Source organism: Pteropus medius, unplaced genomic scaffold, assembly GCF_902729225.1.
Source record: "Pteropus medius unplaced genomic scaffold, Ma_sr-lr_union100, whole genome shotgun sequence".
In the NCBI taxonomy this organism is placed as follows: Eukaryota; Metazoa; Chordata; class Mammalia; order Chiroptera; family Pteropodidae; genus Pteropus; species Pteropus medius.
This window is the reverse complement of record NW_024349802.1, coordinates 19318284-19344616: the sequence shown is the minus strand read 5'-3', so window position 1 is coordinate 19344616 and position 26333 is coordinate 19318284. Positions and strand designations below refer to the sequence as shown.

At 43.7% G+C, this 26333-nt stretch overlaps 1 long non-coding RNA gene across 1 annotated transcript in view; it reads right to left on the bottom strand.

Moving 5' to 3' along the window:
* LOC120581602 (uncharacterized) overlaps positions 1 to 26333 on the bottom strand; it is a 327878-nt gene that overhangs the window by 83636 nt on the left and 217909 nt on the right. The gene's annotated exons all lie outside the window — the stretch shown is intronic.

Genomic DNA, 26333 nt, shown 5'->3' with positions numbered 1-26333 from the left:
TCCAGAAAAAAAAAGTGTTGTCATCTTTGGAGAGGAACAAGAATTCAAAAGGAGAGGTGAGGATGAGATTTGCTTAGTTGTATACCTTTTAGAAAGTTTAAATTCCAATTAGGTACAAGTGTAACTTTTATTTTTTTAAATAAAGAATGTTAAAGATAGATAATTCATGAAATGCAATAAGTAACCTCTCGTTCCGAGAAGGGAAAGTAGTTTCCTAGCTTCGCTCGAATGATAACAGCAGTCCTAGAACTAGTATTCAAGATTCTTGCCTACTCATCTGGGGTGCTTTCCATAGCTTCCCCTCTCGGTTCCCTATTCTGTAAAATAGGAACATTCTTTCCTTTCTTCTTTAGAAGATTTCAGAAAAATATACCGGGCATCTGGTAGTCGTGCCATACCTACTTGTTCGATAGTGAATGAATGCGAATTAAGTGAGATAATAACATGTGGATGTGATCTGCTTTGAAAGGGTTAATGAACTCTGCCCACCTGGGGCTTGACTCTCTGATCTGAGTCCTCATCTGGAAAGCAGGGGACTGTCCCAGTGATTACTATGCCTGGCATGATAGATGAGAGGACCACGAAGGAAACAGCTACCCAAGGTTTGGCAGTGGCTCCTGCTGGCTGTCTGATCACATCACGGCTGGCTGTCAAGTCCATGGCCCTGCAATTTATGGTGTCCCTGGGCAGGAGCAGCCTGTGCAAGGCTACTGCTGTGGCAGCTCAGGGACAAGAGCCAAGCTCTTGTTCTCCTTGATGCTGAAACCATCCCTCCTTGGGCCAAGAGGTCTCCCTGCATCAAAGCAGGAAGAATGCACCCAGGAGCCCCCTCCCCACGGCTTTCTTACCAGGACTCGACAGCACCAGGCTGGTGCAAGGCAGACATCATTGCCAGACCCCACTTCGCAAACCAACAACAGCCAAGAAAAGACATTTACTATCTCTGTCTTCATTCACCTCAGACGTACGCCTGACTACTGCAGCATCTCAGGAAGAGCTGAGCAGAAAGCTTTCTACAACTCATTTAACCAACTCTGAGGCAGAACGGTGCAGGCAGCAAGGGTGGTCAGGATGAGATACTGGGTAAGGGTGTGAGCTCTGGACTTTAAAGATCTCCCTCTACACCCTGGCTCTGCTGCTGTCAGCAGTGTGACCTTAAGCAAGTTACTTGATCTTTCTGTGCTTCGATTACCTCAGCTATAACATGACAACCCTAATATTAATACCTAGCTCACAGGTTTATTGTGACAATTAAATGAGATCATCCATTTGAAGAGGATTTTGCAAAGTACGTTTAGGTAAGCTGTTCGGCAAAAAATGGATCCTGCTTACAGCAGAGGGAAAGGAAATCATACTGGTTGGAGGACTCATAAAAGACTTCTTAAAAGAGTGAGTCAGTAGGATGAGGATGGTGAGAGATGAAGGAAGGGCATTCCAGAAATAGGAAATACTAAAAAGGAAGGCACAGAGGAAGGAAAACATGGGACATCTTTCGGGATGATGTGTTGTCCAGCGTGGCTGGAATGTGGGAAAGTTTAGAGAAGTGATGGGAGATGGAGCCGAAAAGGGAACTTGGCTGTGAGGGCTGTGAATGCCAAGCTCAGGAAGCAGAACACAATTTGGGAGTCGGTGGGGAGCCATCCAAGCTGTGTGAGCTGGGGCAAGGCAGGAGCAGAGCTGCCCCTTAAAAGAGTCATTTGGCAACATCTGCCTTGCCATAGATGGAAGAAGCTGCTGCGGGATCTGGCAAGAAAGGCAACGGCGTCATTGGAACACCACCTCTCAAACTTCTACTCTTCCGGAGACAACAAGCTGCCTACAGAGTCTTGGTGGAAACGCATGTTTATTCAGCAGAAGGGCTTTTAAAATGTCCCCAGGCAATTCCCCGAGTCTCTTTTCTTGTTAATGGGGAGCCTAGGGCTATACAGTCCTCTTTCCTTCCCCCAAAAAACAGGCACCACAACCCGGTTTGCATGTGAGCACTGAGAACCCTGGCAGCCAGTTTCCAGGGCCATTCAAGTCTCTCCGCCCTCAGCTCTGTGTCCCCATCTGGTCACCATCAAGATTGAATCAGACAAATGTCGACTGGCCTTTAGTCCATCCCTGACCACTTTCATGATTTTTTGCCACGTCCACATACCCCATTTACTATTATTTATCTAGCCTTTTTCTTCAGCGAACCCGCTTGTTTTTGTTTATGCTTAAATAAATATATTTGAAAAGAAGGGATCTTTCTACGACAGCCAATGTAACCACTATAAAAGGTAGGGAGAAATAATGCAACAAAAACAAAGCCTCATGGTGACAGATGTTAACTAGGCTAATTGTGGTGATTATTTCACAATATATACAAATATTGAATCATTATGTTGTACACCTGGAACTAATATAATGTTATATGTTAATTATACCTCGATTAAAAAAGGCATCATGAAAATCTTGCTAGAGCCTCATGCTCTTTTTTTTTTTTCCAGAAGATAGATTGATAAGTGTTAATGAGGTAACAACACATTGAGATTTTCTCTCTTCCAGCTAACAGCAAGGATTAAAAGAGGATCGAAGAGGAGATACCTTTCTCACAATAGATTCACTGTCATTTAACAGGGCGCCACCTAAAATCTTTCTAAATTAGACTTTTGCATCCTCACAAGTTGGCCAACAATGAATGCAATGATGGCTAAGAATCGTTCCAGTTCATTTTTCTTTTTTTGACAAATATGGAGTACTTTCATGTACCAGACGCTTTACAAAGCTTAGGAGATCAACAAGATGAATAAGAAATGTCCGCTGCTGCTATCAGAGTTTACAGCCATGTGTTCTCAGCACAGGGCAACTGAGAACTTGTCCAGTGTCACTGGACAAATTCTTCACCCATCAACATTCAGGCCTCATTTTCTCCACCTCTGAAACATTAGGGTGAACCGCATGATTGCTGTGGGCTCTTCCAAACCTAACTTTTTATAACTCAATAAAGCCAAAGTGGGAGAATTTGGGTTTAGGGCAAGTGTTAATGCAGAAATTAGGACAGGGATAAATTCAGATAGCTACACAGGCAGGTCGATCTGGGGAAAGTTCGAGGTGGGTGCTAAGGTTGGCTGACTTAAAAATCAGAATTTTGGTACAAACACTTTAGAAAATAGTTTGGCAATATTTGCTAAATCTAAGCATATGCATATGCTTAGATGATCCAACAATTCCATTCCTAAGGGGGAATGAGTGCTTATGTCCATCAAAAGATGTACAAGAATGTTCATAGCAATTTTTTTTCATAATTGTCAAAGCTGTAAGAAATTCAAATGACCAGCAACAGGAAAATAGATAAATAAAACATATTAATTGATATAATGGAATAGTATACAGCAATAAAAAAGTGCACTGCCACACTTAAATGGATGACTCTCGTAGTCATTATGTGAGCAAAAGAGGCTACATATAAAGGAGTACATGCTGTGTGATTCTATTTATATGATATTCAAGAACTGACAAAAATATTTTTCATAAAAGAGGTCAAAATGGTGGTTGCCTGCAGGGTAGAGGTTTATATTAATTGGAAAGAGAAATGAGGGAAACTTCTGGGCTGCTGTAAAAGTTATACGTTGATCTGGATGGTGGTCACACGGATGAATACCCTGAAAATCCATCAAGCTCTACACTTACAATTTATACTTCTTAACATGTGTAAGTTGTACTCCAACAACAAAAAAAAAGCTTAAAAACAATAATCAAAGATACCACAGGTTAATGAAGATATGAGGCAGACTCGAAGATGGGGCAAGAGGAACGATTTCTCCAGAAGAAAAGGTTTCTCTGACCTTCCCCACTGTCCAAAGCCACTTTCGTGCTGCTGCAAACCTTCGCGATCTTGGAGTGGCCATGTCTTCAGGTAGATCAAATGACATGATGGGATCTTAACAGATACCAGGTGTTGGAAGATCAAATAACAGAAATGGGTTCCAGTGTAGGATAGGACCTTCTGATGGATAGGGTGGAGGAGAGGAGACATGGTCAGATCTCACAAACCAACAATACCAAATGTACTATATTTTTGGAATTAGCTATGTTTTCAAACCTCCACCAAACATATCATTCAAGGTCTAAACCTGAAGCCAGGATAAAAAAGAAATACAGTGAAGTAGGAAACGTACAGGATCAGGCGTTATTGGAGATATTGGTCCAAATTCTGACCTATCGATGGCAGGTAGAATAGACCGCTGGCCTTTAACTCTGGGGATCAAGAAGCATTTCGAGACTAATGAAATTTATGGACCTCCTCCCCAGAAAAATGCCCACACACACCAAGTTTTGCAGATGATTTCAAGGGGCTTATAAAATCCTCGAAGCCCACTTATGGGCTGCAAATTAAGAGCCCATAGATTATGAGATTTTTAAGGTTTATTCCAAGGATAATTTACCTACATTTTCTTTTATTTTTTAGTGTTGCTACTACTGATTCTCTTCCTTTGTTCCTTCCCACTTCCAACTGCAACAGCCGCCAAGACTACTAACTCTTAGCTGCCGCTTCCTGTTTAGGTTGGGGACCTAAGAGGATTACGATGGACACACACAGCTGGTCCTGGCCAAGCATCCCCTGCCCATCAGACTCAACCAAGTCCTCGGGGATGTGTGCTTGCTAGAGAGGCAGAAAATCAACTAATTGCTGGGTTGCTGGAAATTACTTCTTCCAGTTGTAACTTTTCAGTAGCAATCACCACAAGCAGAGGGCAGGAATAAGTCTTCCTCCCCCCTCCCCAACCCCCCCACCCCCCGCTCTCGCCACCTGCCCATCCCCTCCCTACCACGTGGCTGGGAGAGCCTGGGTCGGGGGGACATCAGGACTTTTCTTGTTTAACCTGATTTGGGGCTGCATTTTGTCAAAAAGCAGATCACAGGTCTGAACCACAAGCAATATTTGACTCTATAACAGTTAGGTTTTCCTTGTCAAATTCAGACTACTAAGATCTCCGCAGAGGAAATCTGGGGGGTGGGCTTGGAGAAGGGGAGTTACAGAACAGGATGGGATAAAGAAGGGGCAAAGAGAGTAGTGTGTGCAGTTTCTTATCTCAGAGAATTAGCCAAACCAATGAAACAAGTTCGGAAGATAGCTGGATGGAATGCCCGTCCTCACTTTTGCAGAGACTTCCCTAAAGGCCCGATCAGGTCCTTCTTACATTTACACATCTGCTCCACATCGCTTCCCTTTAGAATGTGATTCTGCTGACAAATCACGGGGGTTTTGATTTCATACCCAAGGAATAGTAAGAGAGAGAGAGAGAGAGAGAGAGAGAGAGAGAGAGAGAGAGAAACTTCTGAAAATCCAAACCAGAATTGCAGGTGGAATGGACGGTGAGAGTCGGGGTGAAAGGGATTAGTAGTAGTCATCGTCGTCTTCACTTGCCATTACATCGCTACCTCCCACTATAGAAATCTACTTTGCAATTAGAACATAAATTTGAGGCCAGACCTTCTCCTTCACTGGCTGTGAGACCTTGGACAATTTTCTTCTATAAGACTTAAGTTCCTTGTTTCTAAAATCTGGATAATACCAACTATTCTGAATTGGCCATCAGAAAGAGTAAAGGAGAACACACAACTGGAAACTTGCCCAGTAGATTCTCAAGACGCGTGAATTCCTCCTCTATCCTTGCCTTGTCATCCCTATTCCTGATAGGCTGGGCTTTGACAGCCCCCATTCCTTTGAGGCCCCAGAAAAGAACAGAAGAGTCACAGAAAATGCAGCTGGGCAATGGTAGGTGTAGGGTATCACTCGCGACAAAACACCCAGAACAGGAGATGCTGGGCTGTGAGCACTAAGGATGGGCAGACCCTTTCATGATACTGAGATTATATTTGCGCATGTCTCACATCCCAGTTAGATCGTGCATTTCTTAAGCACCATTTTTTCTTGCTGTTTCATCACTGAGGCTGATGGAAACATTCATTCATTTAGCATCTAACTGAACTGCATCTAAGCTATATTGCAGAGACTTCAGTGCCAGACTGCTGGGTGTGAATCCACACTACCTCTTTCTAGCTGAGTGACCCATGACACTCAATATAACTTCTCAGAGCCTGGATCTCTCCACATGTGAAATAAAGAAAAACAGTTCCTACTTCAAAGGGTAGAGTTCTAATCGAGATCAAAGACAAGAAATGCTAAGTGAAACAGCTAGAATAAGTGATCTGTAGATATTACCTATAATTACTACTGTTGTTGCAAGGGCTGGGGTCATAAGATTTGGTCTCTACTCTAAGTGTAATAGACAGTCAAACAAGAAAAGAAGTGATTACAAAAAGTGCAAGCAATGCAAATACCCAAACACAGGACATAATGGGGTACCCATAGGAGAGATCCCTAATCTAGGTTTAGGGGTAAGGAAAGACTTCCAGGGTCGAGTTACATCTAAGTGTAGAAAAACTGAAGCATTAGTAAGAAACAGCACAAAGGCCTGGAGGGAGAAGACACTGGCACCTTGGGGAATTGACTTTTTTTTTTAAATTAAGTTTACCGGGGTAACATTGGTTAATACAATTATATAATTTTCAGGGTACATTATAATTTGACATCGGTCTATTCAATTGTGCGTTTACCACCCAAAGTCCAATGTCTTTCAGCTATCTTATATTTGATACCCTTTACCCACTTCACTCTCCCCTTACCCCGCTATATTTGACCTCCTCTACTCCATCTACCTCCTGCCTCCTCCCCCGCCCCCTACCCTCTGGTAACCACTAGTCTACAGTCCATGTCCATGAGTCTCTGTTTGTTTGTCTTGCTCATTTGTTGCTTTTAGGTTTATATCCCTCATATAAGTGACATCATGTGATTTTCAACTATTTCAGTCTGGCTTATTTCACTTAGCATGATTATCTCGAGGTCCATTCATGTTGTTACAAATGGCAGTATTTCATCTCTTCTTATGGCTGAGTAATATTCCATGTATCACAGCTTTTTAGCCAATCATCTATCATAGGACACTTCGGTTGCTTCCACGTCCTGGCCACTATGAATAATGCTGCTATGAACATCAGTGTGCAAATATCTTTTCGGATATGGGTTTTCAAGTCTTTGGGGTAAATACCCAGTAGAAGGATTGCTGGATCGTATGGTAGATCCTTTCTTAGTTTTTTGAGGAAACTCCATACTGTTTTCCATAGTGGCTGTACCAATTTGCAGTCCCACCAGCAGTGTATGAGGGTTCCTTTTTCTCCACATCCTCTCCAGCATGTGTTATTACTCGTCCTATTGATTATAGCCATTCTAACAGGCGTGAGATGGTATCTCATTGTGGTTTTGATTTGCATTACACTAATAGCTAGCATATGTTTGTTGGCCATTTGTATGAGGGAAATGACATTCTGAGTGGAACAGAGTAAGGAGAGAAATCAAAGGAGAGGTCACCTGGTGCCAGATCACAACTCCTAATACCACGCCTGGAATGTAGTTATGGCTCAGTACGTATTTATTCATGCTGCAAATGAATCTGCCCATTTTACAGATGAGACAAACGAAGCTAGAAAATGCCACGGCTTTTGGAGCCAGAACAGAGCCCAGGGTTGCTGGTTCTCAATTCAGGGCCCACCCTTTACCCTACCAGCCTTTTGAAAGTGAGTGTTTTGGAAACACTAAGGTCTCGGCCCCTTGAGCTGTGCTAGTAATCACTGTCACTTGGCTGGGCAACAAGGAGCTATGGGATGCAATCGCCTTCCTTCCGCCTGTGTTGTGTAGCATCCTCTGAACTCAGACAGGGTGATGGAAACACTCAATGAAACCATTCCTCTACTGGAAATGCCAGCACTGGAAATTAAGCTTTGATGGATGAGGGAAACGAGAAACCACACCAAGGAAGTATCACTGGAGTTCTTATTCATTTTGCTCTGCAGAAGTCTGCTTCTTGAGGGAAGACAATAGATTTAAAAAAACAAAAACAAAAACAAAAACAACCCACACTTTTGGGGAGCGATTTGATAGGAAATGGATGCCCTCTCAGAGCATGAGAGGGAAAAAAATAAAAGTGGCCATCGAAATAGTACAATCTGACTGTCTGACTGAGCCAGGGGAAAAAAGTGGTAAGGAAAGAAGTAAGAGTTGTATTGGTTTCCAAGACTTTGCAAGCAAAGACCAGAATTTGGAATATCATGCTGAAGCAAAGGCAAACCAGAGAAGGAAAAAATGAAGCTGACTTGACTTTGAAATGAAGAAGAAAGAGAAATTATAGGCTTTAAATCTGTAATAAAATGTGCAAATAGAATCAACATCCTTTGTTCCTTGACATGGACGTCCATTTACCTCAAGGCAAGGCAACGGATAAAGGATCTTTGATGATATTTCAGATCTCAAAACTTGAAGGTTCTGTGGAACCCTAAGGAGAGACCCCTTTCAAAGGCCTCGTCGTGGATGGAACAGATGCTCAAGAATACCAAGGCTATCATGAAAGGGAGAGGTAGGGTGGGTCAGAGACTAGGCTATTTTTAGAGAAGAGTGTGGTATGTTGTAGATCAAAGAAGGGCATGATTTAGAGACAGCTCAGAGATGGGACATCAAAAGAAGAAATGTACATCAGGAAGAAGATACAGACTCTTCCTCTTCTGACATCGAAGGATATTCGTAGTCTCTTCTACATACTTTGTCATTTCATCACGCATTGCCATAGGTTCTCCAATAATTTTACGTAATCTTCACTAGTAAACATCAGTTGAGGATTTCCGTAATGTAAAACCAACCTCTCCTTAACGCTGGGTGCAACTCAATAAGATACAGGACCGAGATCAACCCGAGAGGAGTTTACAATCTAGTTTGAGGGCAAAAATACATATGGAAAAAATAAATGACAAGACGGGCATATAGATGAAGTTTTAATAATAATAACAATAATAATAATTAATAATAATAATAAAGGCAGCAAGTGCTATATAAGTTCAGAGGGCAAAAATCTGTCTTGGTCCCATCACCCTAGCAAGGCTGTATGCTTCACCCAGACAAGAGCCCTGTTTTCTGCTTCTCTGTATGTACCCGGACCCCAAGCTGAGGGAAGAAAGCTCACGACAGAACTCCTTTCTTTAAGTAGAAGTAATAATGTCAAGTGCAATCCAGGCCTAGAGTCATGTACTTGTAAACCGGTAGGAGTGAAATAGCCATTGTGGCTAACTAAGGCTGATATGCTACTCACTTGGTAGGCAGAACAAACAGCACTGCAGTGAAGAATGGGGCAGTTGCCACTATACTGCCTACACTTGAACTTGGGTTTTTTTCTTAACTTATTAATGTGCAACCTTGAATTACCTGTATAAGCTCTCTATGCCTTCGTTTTCTCATTTTGAAAGGGGGATAACAGTATTCCCCTATGGAAACCATCCTCCAGGACAGATCCCTAACATCGGTGCTATGGACTGAATATGTGTACCCCTGCAGTTCGTAGGTTGAGGCTTACTTCCCGCCGTGATGGTATTAGGAGATAGGCCTTTGGAAATGATCACATCATGGGGGTGGAGGCTTCATGAATCAGACTGGTGTCCTTATAAAAGAAACCCCGGAGAGCTCCCTTTCTGCCACGAGAGGACACAGTGAGAAGTCGGCCATCTGTGAACCAGGAAGACGGTCCTCACCGGACACCACATCAGCAGGTGCCTCGATCTTGAACTTCCCGGCTTCCATCAATGTCTGTTGTTCAAGCCGCCAGTCTGTGAGATTATTATAGCAGCCCAAGCAGATGAAAACAACCCGCCTCCCAGTATTCACGCCGTTGTACCGTCCCCTTACACAGGGAACCAGCACTGGCTGGTCTGTGTGACCACTAACATATGGCAGAAGTGATGAGATGCCACTTCAGAGATTAGGTTATGATAGACTGACTTCCATCTTGGACACTCTTTCTCATCTATTTTCTCTCTGATCTCTTGCTCTGGAGGAAGTCAACTGCCATGTCACGAGCAGCCACACGTGCAAAGGCCCACCTGGTGAGAAACTAACGCCTCCTGTCACACACAGCCAGTGAAGACTGAGACCTGCCAAAAGCCACATGGGCAACTCTGGAATTAGATTCTCCGGCTCCAGTTGAGCCTCGAGATGACTCCAGCCCTGCCAATGGCTTTCCGACAAGCTCACCAGAAACCCTGAGCCAGGGCCACCCGGCTAAGCCCTCTTGATTTCCTGAACCTCGCAAACTGTGACAGAGAATGAAAGTTGGCTGTTTTAAGCTTCTAAGTTCTGGGGTAATTCATTACACAGTAACAAATAACTAATACGCCCAACTCCTTAGGTTGTGAAAAGTAAAGGAGATGATGTAGCCTGAAGCATTGAGCGCCTGGCACTTAATAAATAGTCCATAACTAGCCGACTAATATTATGGGCAAGAAATCATGCAAAGTATTGCATATGCACGATCTCATTTACTTTTCACAACCCTATGAGTTCATTATAGGATAGCTAAATTTAATCGAATTTGAAATACTTTGATAAAAAGATAAAATCTCACTTAAAATGCAAAATGTTATATAATGCCAATCTCCACTTCTCTTCATGTTAATCCAATATCACATAATGTGAAAGTTTATAAACTGAGAGATTTATAAACTCCATTTATGCTTTTTCTTAAATTTTAAAATGACAGTGGTGCTAATTTAGCTCAAAACCAGTCTTTCGGTGTTCTGAACACACAACTTCAACCTGTGCTGAGCTTCCCAAACGATACCAAGCAACTCCGAACACAAGCAGGATATCCAAAAATTCGACCCAGAAACAGCATCATATCCCTCCAGCCAAGGGTTCAGCCCTACAAGACCCCCCACAGCCCACAAAAATCAGCTGCAAGCCCAGACTTCTGACCAGCTGACTATAAATCAGAGAGATTTCCAAGACCCCCTCCTCAGGTTCAATTAATTAGCTAGAGCAGCTCACAGAACTCAGAAAAACATTTTACTGACTAGCGTACCAGTTTATTGTAAAAGGATGTAACTCAGGAACGGCCAGACAGAAGAGATGCACAGGGCAAGGTATGAGAAAAGGGGGAGGAGCTTCCTTCCCTCTCCAGCCACTGCACTCTCCCAGCCCCTCATGTGTTCACGAAACCAGAAGCTCTCTGAACCCCGTCCTTTTGGGGTTTTATGGGGGTCTCATTACATAGGCATGACTGATTAAATCATTGGCCACGGGCAACTGCCTCCATCTCCAGCCCCTCTCCTCTCCCCGAAAGTTGAAGATGGGACTGAAAGCTCCAACTCTCTAATCACGTGGTTGGCTCTACTGGCAACAGCCCCCATCCTTAGCTGGGGTCCAAAAGTCACCTCAGTAACACAAGAAAAGATACCCATGTCTGCTCTCCTCACTCAGGAAATCCCAAGGGTTTTAGGAGCTCTGTGCCAGAAAAGGGGACAAAGACCAAATGTATATTTCTTATAAACCACAATAAGTGCCCCCCTATCAGTCCTACAGGAAGACTGATTTTGAAATATGTGAGTCTTGAAGCATACAGGGTCTTCAGGAACGCATCTCTCAAATAAAATAGTTATCATCCTCCAATTTTGCAGTTAAGGAAATTGAAGCCTGGAGAATTGTGGAGTAATCTGTCCAGAGTCACCGTAGTAAGTGGCAGAAGATGGCCTTTGACCTCATATAGTTTGACTTTAGAGCCATGCTCTGAACCACTACATTGCTCCTGGGAAAAAAAGAGAGGCCAGCTCTAGTGTCCTCTGAGCTGCCCTGCAGTGAGCCTGGGATTGACACTTTCAGCCAGTGATCACAGAAAGTCATCTCACTTCCTCTGTTACTGGTGAATTTCAGTTCGTGTCAAGATTAATCAACAACCTCAACATTACTCTCTTCTGGACTTCAGCCACAATACAAACACTTGTATGTATACAATACATGCCAACGGTGTTTAATTCAAATACATACACCAGTGATCTTTTCCTTACTTCTTAATTACACTATGCTTCCATTTACGGTTATCTAGTCAGATACGATTTATATTCAGAAACACATGGCCAGAGAAACGAGCAGTGGCACTGATGAGCTGAGACACTGCTGCAGCTTTCAAATGCACCCAGTCTTCCCAATCTGTTTGAAGCGAATTCTCCTGTTATGTCAAATTGAGTTTTTCCTTCAAGGAATGGGTTACCCCTTAGACATGAATCATGTGACTCATGGAAAAGAGAAAGGCTCCAAAGATGGGCCTGACACCAGATCCCATAAAAATGACCTAAAACTTTTAGTTAACCATAAACTCAGGGTGGGCCAACATGTGTGCCACTGGCTAACAGCATATGCAATGATCTTGGCAATTGTACTAGGCCTGATGATTTTAGAAATCAACAACAATGACAACAAACAGAGTGCGCATAAGCAAATTTAGCAGTAGGTAAAAAGATAGTGCATCAGTTCAAGGTCAAAATGAGAAAGAGAATCCATCACAGTGGAAACTTTCATGAAGGGACTACAGATACCCCTTGACTTATAAAGAGGTTATATCCCAATAAACCCATCATAAGTTGAAAATATCATAAGTCAAAAATGCATATCACACACCTAACCTACTGAACATCAGAGCTTAGCCTAGCCTAACTTAAATATGCTCAGAACATTTACATTAGTCTGCAGTTGTGCAAAATCATTTCACTGCCACTGCCCAACATCACGAGAACATCATACCATGCATTGCTAGCCCAGGCAAAGATCAAAATTCAAGGTTTCTACAGAATGCATAATGCTTTTGCACTATCATAAAGTAGAAAAATCCTAAGTTGAACCATTGTAAGTTGGAGACCATCTGTACTACTGACTTGGAAAGTGCAAGTAGGTGTAAGTAACAAATGAAGGGTGCTGAGGCACTTGGAAACTAGCAACAAAGGAAAGCCAGGAATTCCATAAGGCCGAAAGGAAAAGCGTTATCAGATTCCATATCGGAGGGGCCATCAGTAGGAGCTACAGAGATGGAGGGATGCAGTCACAAGCAGAGACTAATGCTGAAGCAGGTAAGGAGTGAGACAAAGGACCCTCCTCTACTTCCTTCCTCTACTTGCCATTGGCCTAACTCAATATGGCACAAATCAGCAAAGGAGCCTGGGTAGAGCAGCCCAGAAGGGTCAGTTTCCCAAGGCAGGGAGCAGGACAGAGAACAGTAGAAATGGATGCAGAGAGGAAGGGCAAATGAGGAATAACAGGCACGAGTGGTAAGGAATCTGGGAACTCTTCTGCGTAGGACATTTGAGGCATAAACAAGGAGTAGGTCCATATTTACCATAGTACAGCTTCAAGGGTGGATGTACACAGCAGAGAAAAGGCGGTGCTCCAGTGAACGAACCAAGAGGAGTAGAACAAACATGTTTGTATGAACTTGATATAAAAAACATTTTAACAAATATGAAAAGGACTGTTGTAGAGAGTACCGAGTTTGCCGTCGCCAGAGATCTTCCAGCACAGGGTAGAAACTGCCTGTTGGGGGTTTTATAAAAAAGATCCCAGCATAATAATGGGTCCAGATGACCTCCAGAGTGTCTTTCAAATTAAGATCCTATAACTGTGATGTTATGACAAGCCAGGCCAGTCCAATCTCACAGGAGATTGCTGAGTCAAACTGTGCCAGGAGCACAGCCTCAGGACTCTGCGAATGATGCTCAGCCAGGGCAATCCTTCACCTCTCCCTGACACCAGCAGTGACATGACTAAGTCTCCATATCCAGCCTGACAGCTGGAGCCTCCTTTCTCATAGCAATGATACCCTCTGGACTCTCTGGAGGGTTTAGTGTATTGCTTCTCCTTGTATTGCTAAGAGCATCGCATTTGATGATTTGCGTATTCAAAGGGTCTCACGCTTAAAGCATGTGAAACAAGCATCCATCTGGGGTGAAGGATTAATCCCTCTGCAATTCCCATATCAATGTTACTTACTGGGACAAGTAGTTGGCCTTGTCTCTGCAACTATGTGACTCAAAGTTAAGGACGGGGGTTTGGTGTCAGAGAGATTGAGACCTGAGTTTAACTCTTAGGTGTACTCACTAAACAACAGGTATTATTAATAACATCATTATCACCATCCGAAGAGTAAACAGAACACTTTGGGTCCAGGAAAAAGAGTAAAACGCCAGAGGGAAAAGTATTGAACGAAAACTTGAGGCTGTTTTTAAGCCTCACCATCTCTTTCTGTGTTCAAATATCAGTCTCCCTGACTCTATTTCCTCCTCAGTTGAAAAGATGGGGTAACCCTTGTCCTACTCAGTAATCTCATGAGAGAACAAAAAGATGCTAAAGAGATCACCTATTTGAAGTATCACAAACTCGAATGCTGACAAGATCCAGGCAGCAAACCTAAATGAGCCAAAGGGGTGCAGGACACTAGAAAACACACACCTTCCCTAACACCAGGAAGTTGCTACTCAATCCCACCTACCTGCCGCCAACCGCTCAGATTTCCCGAAAGAACTGAATATCTAGTTTTCTATGAAATCTCTGAAGTTTTAAGTGTTGATAACTACTTTAAAAAATAAAATAAAATTTTAAAACCTCGATGGATCAGAAAAAGCTCATCTATCTGTCTGTGGGTACCAATTTCGGATATCTAATAAAATATGATTCTCTCTCTCTCTCTCTCTCCCTCCCCCCCTCCCCCCCCACCCCCGCTTCCTCCCGCTCCACATCAGGAAGCAGGGACACAGGGAAGTCTAGCAATTTGCCCAAAGTCTAGCAATTTGCCCAAAGTCACATGACCAGTTAATATTGCTCAGGATGAAATATATTTCTCTCCCTTCTCAGAAGCCCTTTGTTACCCTCCGTTGGATAAGAAGATGCCTCTTATTGTTGTTTATAGTCATATGTGCATGTATTTTCTCTCCAAGCTCTTCGACAGCCATTTCCCATGTCTTCCGGCCAGCACTGCTTATGCATCTCTGCCTGCACTGATCACAGCTTGATGTGAGAACTGCAGGCTCAATTATAACATGCCCAATGAGTGATGAACACAGAGTGACAGCACATCTGTGTCCTGAAGCCAGGGCTTTAAAAGGCCCAATTATGAGTGATAATCTTCTACCGACGCTCCTCTTCTAAACAACAAAAATAATAGGTGCCAGTGTAATGCCTTACAATGTCTTATTTAAGAGGAAAAAACACTTTTCATTCGATATAATAATAAATTTTGTTGCGACAGGCCCAGACCAAAGTCTTTACATGACTTACTTAATCCTTACAACACTTTTATGAGGTAGAAATGATCACTATTCCCATTCTGCAGATCAGGAAACAGAGGCACAGAGAGGTAAACTAAATTGCTCAGGGTCACGCTGCTAGAGAGACAGAGTCAGGATGCGAACAAGGCAGCCTGCCCCAGAGCCCATCCAAGGCATCGTCTCCCTTGGATAATCTAATTTAATCTCCACGGTGACCCTGTGTTGCCTCCATTTTGCAGATAGGTAAACTGAGACTAAGGGAGGGTAAGTATATCGCTTGGGGTTACACGACTAGCAGGTGGCAAAGTTAGAATTGCTGGTATTTTCCATGAAACCTTTGTGGAAAAGGAACACTGGGACCACATTTCTCTAAGTTGTTTTCTTAATTTTTTAATGTTTTCTCACCTGTCCCTTTTCAGAGACTGGCTCCAAGACACATACAGGTCCCCAGGAAAGGCAATGAGTGCTATGGCCAAAGAAGAGACTAGCAGTGACATTCTGCTCACTGACGTCACTAGAACATAAGCTCCACGTGTTAGGAACCATATCTGTTTTCTCACTCTTGTATGCCTAATGCCTGGCACAGATCGTCAATAAATATTTGCTGAATGAATGAATGGAGCGAATGAATGAGATGAATGTACAGTGAAATGTACATAATTCTCCAGTTATGTCTCAAATACCTTTCAAAGATTCAAAAGAGAAGCAAACTTTTAAGTCTGAAAAAATATATTACCAGAAAGCCAGAAGGGCAGAAGCAGAGTTTGGTTAAACACAGCTTTCAGTGCTAACGAAGCGATCATTAAAAAGAAAGAACAAGAGAGCAATCTGTTGGGAATGAGCAGTGTAGTCACTTCGGTCCCAAACAGAGTAAAGAGATGTCAGAAGGAGAAAAGGCAGAGAAATATGGCAGGAGCAGCTCTACAGGGCCCCTGGAGAGGGAACAGGGAACAGAGAATTGGGGAAGCCTCACTCTGAAGCTCCATCTCTGCATCAGTGCCTCTGCCATCCCTGCTCCCCTGCAGCCCCCTCCTCCACACAGAGCCAAGAAAGAGTCCTTCTTCCTGCTGCCTAGAGACACCATGGGACCAGCCAGGATCCATCACTTGGGTTACAACATCAGAAGCCTCCCTTACTTTGTGTTCACCATGTTCTCATTGACCCTCACAAGGCACCTGCTGGGTAGCCTGCCCAGGTAGGGTTATCCTGGTTGGATGGCCTCAAGCACAGAAACAGTAAATCAAGCCAAGTGGGCAGCGGCACCCCAACTTTCACCCAAGACATCTGACTTGGATCCTCCTTTCCTTAGGCTGCCTCCTAAGACCTGGGATCTCCTGAAAGGTGCAGCAGACAGAGATGGGGATGCCATCTTTTGGAGAAACAGATTCTCCTCATCTTCCTTCCATTCTTAACACTTGCACCATTCTTATAGCATGGCATTGGTCAAGGAACAGCTACCTCATCCAAGCTTGGCAACTGTAACGCCCCATCCGGTGAGCACAGGGATTGGTCCAATAGTTGGACATAGGACCCAAGACAAGCCAGCCCAAATCCTCTCTGTAATTTTTTAGACCTGATTTGAGGAATAAGTACCGTATAACAGATAGAATGGTAGATGTCCCAATATCCATTCGACCCCAGGTAATTTTTCTAAGCCAATGATGGTAATCCCATCCTTCTTATCAGTAATTGAGTCAGTAACTGGCATGTGACCCAATTCTGGCTATTGAGGGGATGTGTGTTGGAGGTATGTCTAGGAAAGTTTCCTCTCTCCTAAGCAGAAGCTACAGACCCTTATGGGCTCTGTATGTGACACTGGGGACTTATTCAACCATCCTACTGACAGTTTAAAGATAATGCCAACACTGAGAATAAAAACTGGAAACAGAAAGATCCAGTGTCCATGAGGACTCACCAAATCACTGTGATAGAGCCTGCCCTATCTCTTGGACTTCTAGTTATGTGACATAAATTTCATTTTTATTGAAATTTGATTGTGACTGGTTTGCTGTTAGTCACAACCAACAGCCTCTTTTGTGATGCATGCTTCTTTCCTTTCTGGCCATGCGATGCTATCACCTGGCCCGGGGCCACTGCAGTCATTACGGACAGGCTCGTGTCTTTGAAAAAGTTGGTCTGAAGCAGGAATGAAAATGATCACAAGCAGCAGAAACAAGGGCAGAAAGGAAAAGTGATCTGCGAGCATTCAGGTTTTTGGTTTCTGTAACCTTGCACTGTGTAATTTAAGAAAACTTGGGTCTTTCCGACTCTATGTCCCAAAATAAGCTGCACATGAGGCCTCAGCCAGGACCCCCGGTTAAGTGCCAGGAAAGTCATTTCTAGTCCTGCTCTTGCCACTGACTTGCTGGGGGGACTTCGGACCCTTCTTTTCACTGGATTCCTTGAACTGTCTATACAAACCATCTGGGACAATATCTTTAACGACTTAAAAATATGTCCCAGTGATTTCACTCTTCTTATCTTCCAGATGAACTCAACAAACACTGGAAAATGCAGTCTATGAAGAGATGTCTATTGTAGTGTTGTTTATAGTAGTGACCTGACCTTCCACCCATGAGACTGGATAAATGAGCTATAGCCATGGACCAGATCTGGCCCATGACCTGTCTTTGCAGGGCTTGTGAGGTAAGAATGGTCTTTATAGTTTCAAAACATTGTTAAAAGAACAAGGAGAAGGATGAGGAGGAAATGGAGGAGGAGGTTGTACAAAAACCCTATACGCACGAGTCTAAAATACTGGGTCTTTGCAAACCAAGTTTGTTGACCCATGAGCTATAGTATAATCTTCCTGTAAAATAAGCAGCCACTGAAATGGGAGTGGAAAAAAGGTCCATATGTGCTGACATGAGGAGATCTACTACACACTGTTAAACAAAAATGCACGTATCAGAACAGCATGAGCAGTCTGATTACGTCTGAGTCAAAATATAGGATGCAAGTTATTTATGGTGTATATGCAAGTAAAATTTCTGGAAGGACACACCAGAAACTTAACAGTCGTTGCCTCTGGGGAAATGAGACTGAGATGGAGGTGGCGATAGACAGAAAGCTTTTTACAATTTATTTTCTTCTCTACTCTTTGATCTTTGCCGTGAGCACATGTTATGGCTTTAACCATAAAAATGAGCCAGTTAGATGATATGATCTCTTGGGGGCACCTTCAGCTCTGAGTCTCTCTAGAATAATAACTGCTAACACTGAGTTACTATGTATATATGTATGTATGTATGTATGTATGTATGTATGTATGTATGTATGTATTTTTTGCCAGTGTGACGAGGGCTATGCTAAGCACAATCTATACTTTATTTCTTTTAATTTTCACGATAACCTCCTATGGTTATGACACACGCACACCCCTTGCCAGATGAGGAGACTCAGACTGAAACCATGTGAGCTTGAACTAGAGATAGAGCTGAGGACTCTGGGACTCTGGCTCCACTGCTTATTTCCCAATGGTGACACCATGACGCCATTCCCTATGGTGACACTGTTCTCAATAGTGAAGCCTACTTAATGAGCCAGAGGGGTGAAGTGAGGTTAACTTTATGAGTACATAGAAACAGCAAAAGATATGGAATAAGGTTTTAAGGAGGCCAGAAATATAATATAGCCGAATATTTCTTTATCTTGGAACAGATATATGATATTGAACAGATGGTGGTGGGTGTGGGGTGGGCAGAGTGGAGAAAACAGGTAAATCTTTCCTGCCACCCTCAGACTGCACCATGTAATTGGAGCCTACTCTGTCCATGGGGGAGGCTGTGTGATTGTGGTTAAATCACAGACCTCTCTGAACCTTAGTGAACTTATTCTCAAATGAAGAGGTTGGCCCAGATTAGGGGTCACAAACTCATGTTGACAGGGCCAGACTTGTCAAGTTAAGGGATCTTGGGGCCAGGTGAGGACTGAGGGGTACTAGGGAACTCTTGTCTGTTGAAAGCAGAGCAGAGTCTGCCTATTACTTATAGGTCGCTGCCAAGTGTAATTGCAAATCAGTGTCATCAAATGGTCTAGTTTTCAAGAGCAGCCAGAAATCATATTTTTATATGAAAACATCCAATATCTTGCCATCTCATTAGAATATTGAAAAAAATAAAAACACTCTGGTACCAAACCAAATCCACCCACAAGTAGCCTGCAGGCCTGCCAGTCTGCCACCTTTAACCAGTAGGGTCACCAGGCACACTTGTAGCCTCATATCACTGAGTCCATCATGGGGGTCACAAGGGCTGCAGCCCTCAAAGGCCAAATTCCACTGAGCTGCTTCCACTAGCAACATTCATCAGAATTTTACCTGTTTCCTGTCTCTCGGCCATATCGCCTACTCACCCTAGCAAACAAAAATTGGCAAAAATCCAGGAAATAAGAGTGCCAAGCAAGAGCAGGAGAAAGGCATGGACCTCAGTCACGTGGAACCAGCAACAGGAGGTGAAGCCTATCCTGAGCAGGTGGAGGCGACTTGGCTAAAATGACTGACGGTTCTCTTCCTGGGGACAGTCCTGAAGGCAGCTGCAGGAAGAGGTCTCTTTCCTCCCTCTGTAAGAGCAGGCCCGTGCCCCCTTTCTCCACCCTCTGCCAGCATCCTCGGCATCTTTGCACCCACACGGAGATTTCCTGGCAAGGGAATCAGCACTTAATCTAGAACTGACAGACCCCCACTGGCTGACCACGACAGCCCAGCTCGTTCTTCATTCTGACATGGCTGTAAGCAACACTAGGCTCCTTGGAGATGACCTCAAGGTGATTGGAATGCTCACTGTCCCACAGGGGTGTGTTCATGTGCGTATGTGCACGCGCACAGGAGATGAGGCAGCAACCGCTGGGTCTCTTGACAGCCCTTACTCATAGGAGCAGGGAAAACAAGACATAGAAGAGAAATGGAAAACTGCCAATTCAAAAAATCAGCCATGAGTCCCCACGGCATGCGGAGGAAAGCCAAGTACCTGGCATTAAGTCCACCTGTCTTTAAGCACCGACCTACCTTTCCAGTCTCATCTTCAACTAGACCACTCCTTCAAGGAATTTCAGTCACACAAATATTTTCTCTAAACTCTCCCACCTCTCAATTTTCATACTCTACCTAGAGTGCCCCTCCATTTGGAGGGAGGCATGCCTTCATATTTAATGCGAAAAGCTATTCAGGCAATTCCTTGGTACCTGTTCTAGTAGTTCTATTATAAAACCACTGGTAATTTCTTCCAACCCATACTACTATGCGATCACAGTAGAAGTAATGATAAATGTCATTGATCGAGCACCTGGTAGGTGCCAAGCACTATGCTGAACGCTACACAGCTTTAAGTTAGTTAACCCTCACAACCACCCTATTAGATGAGAACACTGAGACACAATGAGGCCAAGTAACCTGCCCCGTGTCACACAGCCAACACAAGGTAAAGCAAGGATTCAAACCCAGGACCTGTCTCAGGAGCCTGTGTCTCCACCACTAGGATATGCTGTCTTCCTTTGAGGTTCTGTGCAAGTGGAAATCTGGGTCACCTACCACACCTTTGGGTCCAGAGTGGGAAACAGCAAATCAAGGAAAAAGGGACGAGATGAGAGTCAGGCAATCTTGTCCCTGCTGTGCTGGGTCACTTAGGACAGGTCACTTCACCTCTCTAAGCCTCTATTTGCGTCTGCTCTAAAATGAATGTTTAAATTAGATGAGCCAGCTTGATGCAGTTTGTGATGTCATATACAAGTCATTTCATCCAGATTCATTACAAAGGAGCCAAAAGAAAAATGAACTGCACAGTGGAGCTTAAAGTGATACGGGTGTCTTGGTGACAATAATGGAAACGGGTGGCAAAGGAGAGAGATGTGCATAAACCAAGGCACAGAATGATCAGTTTCCTTGAGACAGTTTGTTGGGCTCTCCTGTGACTGACTAATGAGACCCTAAGAAGTCTACCCAGAGGGTTCAGCTCCCCTGGAGTGAGTGCCCAGATAAGCATCACTGTAGCTTCTCTGGTGTCCAGCAGAGGGCACCTGCATCCATACACTTGGCTGCTTGGAGAGACGGATAACTTGGCTCCCTGGCTTCAGCCAGCCAGCCCCCTGCGAGGTCCTTTGTCCTGCTTTGTTTTCCCTGCTGCTTTTGCCCGTGGGGACTGGAATGAACCGAGGCTTGAGATAGGCATTTAGAAATTTAAATTCGTGTTTATATGCCTCGGGATTTCCAACAAACCTTTTTAAAAAAAGAAGAGTCCGTGCGGCGGCCCCATTCCTCTCTGCCATTCCTCCTCTTTGTTCCTGGGTCTCTCGAAGCCGGTCGGGAGAGGAGAGAATGTGCCTGGCCTGCACTCTCGCTGGGAACTTCTCTGGCTACTCTCAGGGGATCTCCGATTTTGTTGGGAAGGGTTTCTCTTTATGAAATCATAGGCTTCCTTAGAAATGGCCCGAGAGACCATCGCCGCCCACCGGGTGCCGAAATATGTTATCATTAGACTCAACATGTGATTTAGTTAATTAAATGTCATGCTTTTGATGGCATTAATTAGACCTGCTGCCGAGTCCTCGGAAAACAAAACCAGACAAAAATGAAAACAGCACTCCTAACCCGGGGAGAGTCGACGGAGCCAACGTGAGATCCTCCTGAACCCCTCTTCCCTCCCAGGACAAAATCAGACAAGTGGATCTTTGAACAGATCAGTGAGCTTCAGGATGTCGTTTTCCTTTGAGGGACGATGTTCTTAATATCCCTGGTATTACAGAGCACTTAATGTTTTTACTAATAATGGCATATTTGTCATTATATTATACTACGTTACATGAACATAATATTTTAGAGGTTATAACCTAGTTTCACATTCAACACCTTGTGTTTCAAAATAAGCTGGAGGGATTGGTGGCGGGGTGGGTGGAGGGAGGAAAGAGGCTTGCTTACTTACTGGAGGTCACTCAGCTGGCGAGTGAGGGTGCTGGACTTCAAACTCAGACTTTTCCCTGGACCCGCAACCTCACATTCTAAAACACGTTCATGGCTGACTTTCCATCTGTGAAGCTTTTTAGCAAAGATCTGGGGATATAGAAAGAGGAAGAATTATCAGCCCTTGTTAACGAGTTACAAAACAGAAGACGTCAAGGGAGCTCACTTTTAGTTAATTTTCGTTAATAATAATAATAGGTGACAAGATGAAGACCGGAATCCCCCAGTCCCCGAGTTCTGGACCAAATGCCTAATGTCTGAGAGAGAACCCTGAGAGCCGCGGCTCTTCCACGCCGCGAGCCAGGCCGCTGTGAGTGTCCACGGGTCATTTGCCGCCAGCGTACATCAAGCGCTGTCTCTGAACATCCTGACACGGCATCTCTACGTGGTCACAACACTGAAAACTAGGCATTGTTATCGAATCAATTCATGGGAGGAAAAAAGAAGAAAACTTAGTTCGCCATAGAGCTAGAAGGGCGGAGAGCCTAGGACCTGAAATCGAGCTTCCTGCGTCCCAGGCCCCTAGTGCCGACGCTTCACTCCGATGCCTTCAGTAAAAGGCTCTCACAGTATTAAGTACTTATGGGGTGAACACTGTGTGCTCGGTATTATGACACATGGATGGAGGTAAGGAAGGGTACTCTGGACACAATTCCAGGCACGACGGGCTTACGGCGCACTGAGGAAGATACCCAAGCAGAAGCGGAGCGAGTGCGGAGCGCGGAACGACGCGTGCGGAACGACGCGTGCGGAACGACGCGTGCGGAACGACACGCGCGGCACCGGGGGAGGAAAAATTTCTCGAGGGCGGTGGCGGTCGTCTCGGGAGCTCACCTCGAACATCGGAAGTGCTGTGAGCCCTTCTGGATGATTTTAGATTTTTCTTATTACCTATCTTGTACAGTAGGTTTGTGCGCTATGCATATTTAACATACATTAATTCATTGTTATGTATTCAGCAGAGAAAGAGAGAATTTAAATAGCTGCCGTTTCCTGCAACAAGAGCGTGCCCCTGAGTGAGACAGGGTGAGTGACATGGACCTGCTGGTCCCCGAGGCAGGGTCTCTCCCTCCATCCCTCTCTGAGTATGGGCATCTTAACAAAATGACCGTGATTGTTTTTTGCTTAAAAACACAGTACTATTTCAGTATTAACTGGTTTCCAATCGTTTCATGTGGGGCTCAACCAAAGAAATAGCCATCTGTTCTAATGTTCAAGGACAAACTGGCTCTGTCAGACATAAGAAGAGATGGAATTATTTTGAACTTTATAAATAATTTAAAGTATTTTCTAGGGTAATTTTCATTACACAGACCTTTCTACTTATATGTTAACTTTAGAACTTAACCACACATATGGTGTGACTCTGCTATAAATTGCATGCACAAACTTGCCGCTACATCACCTACTGGAACATCTGAGTCTCCTGGCACTGCCTCCAAAACAGCAGCCATAGATCCAGAGAGTAGAAAGTGCAATGATGACCAAAGGTTATGGCGAACACAATCAGATGGTCTTTTCCAGGCACTACCAAGAAAACAGCAAAATTTGAGGCAAGCCCAAGATTAGACAGAAGCCGTCAAGGCCCAAGGTACAAACAGAGGTAGCAAAATCTAATAGAAAGATTATTGAATGAGTGATTGAAAACCTATCCCTTATCACTGATCTTGATCTAGTCACTTGGTGTTTCGAGACTTTGTTCCCTCAGTTATAATTGGAAACAGTGGGTAAGGTGATCCCTAAAAGATCAACCTCCAAATCTTGATGCCAGGAATTGAAAAGAAGACAGAAACCAACCTCTGGGAGTCTGGACTACTACGGGTTTTACAAAGCAGAACCAGGGTCCAGATGTGCAGAGTCACAGGAGATGGGCTTGTAAGAGGGTTACCATTTAAGGGGGGTGGGCGGATACACTTTTGAGAGTATAAGCAGGAGTAGTGCTTAAGCAAGCCCAGTATGCATTAGCCAGAACCATCTCAGCAAACCAGTTCACATGGTCTCTAGCTGCCAGGAGACAGAAGTCTCAGAACCTTGGAGAGCGCCTCGTGCTCCACAGCTCTCCCTCTGCCTGGGTCTGTCCTGCTCGCACTGCCCGGCTTAGCTGACTCCTCACATCTTGCTTTGGCTTGTGCCCCAGGGCAAAGGTCCATTTGAGGCCAGGCAAGAGATTTTCAGAGGAACCGAAATCCTCAGCAGATGCATTTCGGTTAGATGAGAGGGGACGGCCAGATCCAGCAGTTAGAGACTAAGCTCCCTAGAAGTGTGGCACAGAAGAAAAAGTATATTTAAATGAGACCTAGGAAATCTGAGTTATAACACTAGATATATCTCTAAACTTTTGTATAATTTGGGGAAAGTCACTTAATTTCTCTGAGCCTGCATTTTTCTCTCCTATAAAATCAAGGGGTAAGTTTGGTTTTCTTTGGCATTTTCAGACCTAACATCGTAGCATTTTACGGTTCTTAGAAACATGGGACTGCACCTTGGCACTCTGATGTTTCTGTGAGGCTTTAGATTTTTGGCCTCTCCGCCGTATAAACCATCTCAAACTTAACTGTGTCCACTTCACTAGCTCTTGACATGTGAGTGTCCAGTCAATGCCATCCATTAGGAATGACGATGGCCACACAGTGGATGATCACAGAAGAGTTGCCAACACCTGAATACCTCACATGTCTACTGCAGCATCTTTTTTACTCGGTTCCAATGATTAAGGGTAAGATTACAATTGCATTACCTATCAGTCCTGATAACATTATTGAGCACCTGGATCTAGCTATGCCTGAAGCCAACAGGCTTCAGATTTTACAGTTACATGAATCAATCACCTCCCCTTTTTCACTTACATGGGTTGAAAAGTTCCCTGTCTCAATTAATCCTACTGTATTCTACTTCTATCACTTGTAATTAAAAGAGATCTGAGAATATACTATCTATCTAGAAAGTGAGACCGTTACATAGAGCACATAATATAAAGCCAGATTTAGATGTCTCTATAGGTTTTCTTTTCTATAGGTCAAGAGTCAAAAGGCGGAAATTATAGAGTCCAGATCATGTCAATGTCAAAACCTGCCAGACTGGGTTGCAGAACTATTTGTTGAAATGCCCTTTTGCCCAGTCGTGCTGAACATTTTTAAGAGTCTGCCGTTTGCTCCTGAGAAATTTAGCTGTCTAAAGAGAGGTTTCTGCCTCTTGTGATATTGCAGTGTTAACGAAATAGACAAATACTCCAAAGAGATATGCTGATAGGTTCTATATGATATATGCTTGAGGAGAGGTAATGGCTACTTATTGAAGACCTACTGTGTGCCAGGCATGTCCTGGTTCACTTATGCCCATTCTCACAATAATCTTGGATAGTCAATATAATTGTCTCCATTTTATTAATATTGATGTTCAAGGCTAGAGACGTTAAATAACTTCTCCAAAATGTCAATAGTAAGGGCTAGCTCTTGCATTCAAGTTCAGTATTCCTTCCATCATAACACGGAGGCTTTCCCTCCACAGAATGGAGGGAGCTCCCTAAAGCACTAACAGCACAAAATGAGACGGGAATAGAAACAGCCTAGACCCGAAGGCGGGGTGGGCCAGTGGTTATGGGGAAGCGCCTGTTTCTGAAGGTGCAGAGTTTATGGCAAAGATAGGCATAAAATAAAGCAGTCTGTGTTCACTTCATGATCATCCTGCAATGCTTTCCTGAAGCCATCACTAACCTTCTTCGTTTTTCTCCCTCCATGTAACCCCGAAGATCAGGTTTAAGGTCATAAAGCCAGAAAACAGCAGAGATAGGATTTGAACCCAGGCCTATCTTACTCCAGGAACCCAGGCTTTTTACAAACACCTCAGGGTTTCCCAAATATCACCACTCCCACATCACATTCTGGATTCTTCTATACTCTAACAACACCTGCACTGTTATTTACTTAGTATTTTAATTTGAAATAACACATTTCCATTTAAAATCATTTAAAAAGGAAAATTCAGTTTACTATATAAATGGCAAAACTGTATCACTTGCCGTAAATAAAAGGAAACCTCAAAATAAATGCAACAATACGAAGCTATTAAATTTAAAATACACCGTTACTTGATGATGTTTCTGAGCCTACGACTTTCTCATCCTTTGATTAAAAGAAAAGGTGGGAGGGAATTATTGAAGGCCTTAAAAATATATTAGCACTAACATGAGTCTTTCTCTCTGACATGATCAGATGGATTAAAGAAG